The sequence below is a fragment of the Mustela nigripes genome, unplaced genomic scaffold (assembly GCF_022355385.1).
Source record: "Mustela nigripes isolate SB6536 unplaced genomic scaffold, MUSNIG.SB6536 HiC_scaffold_2479, whole genome shotgun sequence".
NCBI lineage: Eukaryota > Metazoa > Chordata > Mammalia > Carnivora > Mustelidae > Mustela > Mustela nigripes.
Window position 1 is genome coordinate 1 of NW_026741885.1, and position 2,828 is coordinate 2,828.

Sequence of the window (2,828 nt, forward strand, 5' to 3'; positions counted from 1 at the left end):
GACGCGAGGCTGGCATCAGGCTGCACAACTGCGTGCCTGGGGTCTGTGGCAGAGAGGGAAGCCCCAGCTGCGCGCAAACCCCCCCGGGCAAGAGCCACTTCACCTGGAGGAGCAGTGAGCCTGAGACCCCCGGCCCTTCCCCGCGAGGGCCCAAGCCAGTCCCCTCCACCGCCCCCTGCCCACGGCGCCCACCGCCCCTCGGCCATACACAGCACCCGCAACCCTGGCTACAGTGGGATCACAGCCAGCAGGACGGCCCAGGGGCAGGGGTCGGGGCGGGGGAGTGCGCAGGGGTGCGCGGGGCGGGGTGTGTGGCGGTCACGCAGACCTGTGCTCGTGCTGGCAGCCCTCCCGGGGGTGAGGGCGGGGGCATTGGGGGCAGCAGGGGACAGCAGGGCCTCAGGGGAGGGCTGCTGAGTCCTCCCGGGGACGGGGCTCTGGAGCCCTAAGGGGCTGTGCACGGCGCCTGTGGTCACGAGGGAGCCCCTGAGGTGTGCACGGGAAACTCCCCAACTTTGCCTCCTGCCTGGAAGGCTCATGTTCCAAAACATCCACCATCTCTCCAACAACACACGTTTAGGAAAATGAGCTCTGCTGGGGGCACCGAGCTCATTCTTGCTAAGCTGGGCCAGTAACTTGGAAGTGAGACCCGCAGACTGAGGCGTCTACACCCCATCCAAGGGGACTCTGCATTTCAAAGACCCTCGAGCCATAACTTGGCCAGTTGTACCTGAAAACATCTCCTAGGCCCTGGCGTCCGGACAATGAGATGGTTCTTCTCCGCTGCCGGAAAAGCCCCGGGTCAGGGAGCGATTTTCCCCTGTCCCATCAGGACCGCCTTCTAGCAGCAAAATGCCTCCCTGAGCTCTCCACGCTGCCACGGTCTTTGTATCGAGGGGTCTCTATATTGGGTCAAGACATGGTTGTCTTCATTTCCCATTCCCTGAAGATGCACCCTGTCCCTCAGATTTGACCCTCCGTGACTTTGGCCCCCACCAGGGGTCTGCACTGCCCGCCCCGTCTGTGCCCAGCACCCACCTGGAAGGGAACCTCGCTGAGCTGGCGGCTCAGAGACGCGCAGATCCCGTGGGCTCGGTGCCCCAGACACAGAAAGAACCTGCCGCGGCCGTGCCGGGCTCCCAGGCCTGTGCATGGGGTCAGGGATGGAGGGCGGTTCACCTCCTGCCCAGAGCCCACGTGCCCCCCAGCTTTCAGAAACTTTCCCTCCTTTAATCACACCTCCCTTAAAGGACCAGAACCTCCAGCAGGATTACCTTCATTTCACAAAGAAGCCCAGACTTGGGGCCGGGGGTTTCCTGCATGTCTGGGACCCCAGGACCTCATGACTCACCCCCTTCCTGTGGGCCAAGGGTTTCCCTGTACTCCCCAGCCTGGACCGTGCAGAGCCCCAGGCTCTGAAGGCAGCTCGGCCTACACACCCCACAGGATATGCGTAAAACGAACGACCCGTCTTCCCCCAGGCTCCCCGACTTCCAGGACACACGCCGGGGTCTCGGGGGACCCTGGCCCACAGCCTGCTCTGGCTCCTCTCCCGCCTTTCACAGACTTCCTTCTTCCCACAGCCCCTCCTTCCTGCCTTCGGACATTTGCGGGAGCAGTCGCCCCTCCCACTCATTCTTCCCCTGGACCCCGGCCCCCGGGTCTCACCTGGACGTCCTCCCGCTGCCCATCGCCTGCTCATGCGTGGCGTCTGTCTCCCAGCGGGCCCTGCCCTGCCCCCACCTGCAGTAGGTAACGGAGTCCCTCCCTGGGTTGCATCTGGGCCCTCTCTGGCTTGCTCCGCAGGGACAGAGCCACGTGTCCCTGCCCCTACAGGCCGTCCTTGGCCCGCAGGACAGCACCTGTCGGCAGTGGGGCCGCACTCCTCGGGTGAAAATGGTGCAGCAGAGCTGGGCTCCTAAACCCCGGGTCTCCCGTTGCACCTGGAGGGGGAAGGTTCATTCCCTGGGGCAGTCAGGAGGGCTTCCTGGAAGAGCCGACCCGCGACCCGGGGTCTGAAGGCTGTTTGTCTGCCCAGCTGGCAAGGACCAGGAGAGCTCCGGGTGGACACTTGCAGAACTGGCCACTGCCAGTGAGCCGGAGGGGTGGCCGGAAGGAGAGAGAACAGGACAGGTCCGAGGGCAGGGCTCTCCTGCCACAGGGCGTCTTCAGAGATGGTCTTGGGGGGAAGGTTCTGAATCATACCAGTGTGGGGGGAGGGGTGGGGCGCCAGGGAACGGGGTTGGGTCACGGGGGTCCTGGGGCCCTGAACGTGGCCGCTGTAGCATCTCAGGGACCCGATGGGCAGGGCCCAGGGCTTTAACATCACGTTCATCACAAAGCACAATGTTTTGTCTCAAAGAAAAATGAGGAAATGCTGAGGTCCGGGCAGGAGAAGTGTCTGAGAGAGAAATCAGCACGCTGGTCCCCCCACCCGGGGCACGGAGGCTACTGGCGTCGCTCCAGCTGTCCCTGAGGGTTCTGGGCACTGAGGTCCTGGCGCGGCCCATCGCGGGCGGTGGCAGGGGTCAGACGGGCATGGCCCCTGGCCGGGCTCTGAGCAAGGGGTGAAGAGAGCAGACACTTGGGCAGTGAATTTGGGAGGGCCCTGTCGGCCTGCGCCATGGCCTGTAGAGTCCTGTCCCCTCCCCCAGGATGCCCCCCCGGGGTCCCCAGCAGAAGGAGACATCTTCCGGGCCCGGGCTGGAGAACAAAGCCCCTGTGTGCTGTTCTGGGACCGAGACCCCGTGGAGGACAGAGCCCCTTTCAGCACCAGCCCTGCTCCTTCCACCGTTCAAGGTCAGCGTGGCCTCCTGGCTCCTGGGGGC

At 64.6% G+C, this 2,828-nt stretch overlaps 1 long non-coding RNA gene across 1 annotated transcript; it reads right to left on the bottom strand.

The window, feature by feature from the left end:
- Positions 1–323: 323 nt before the first annotated feature.
- On the bottom strand, positions 324–2,141 carry LOC132008961 (uncharacterized). Its single transcript, XR_009401761.1, has 3 exons — positions 1,669–2,141; positions 1,039–1,145; positions 324–902 (listed from the first exon to the last, which is right to left on the bottom strand). It is a non-coding gene; the product is annotated as an uncharacterized LOC132008961 (long non-coding RNA).
- Between the last annotated feature and the right edge of the window lie 687 nt (positions 2,142–2,828).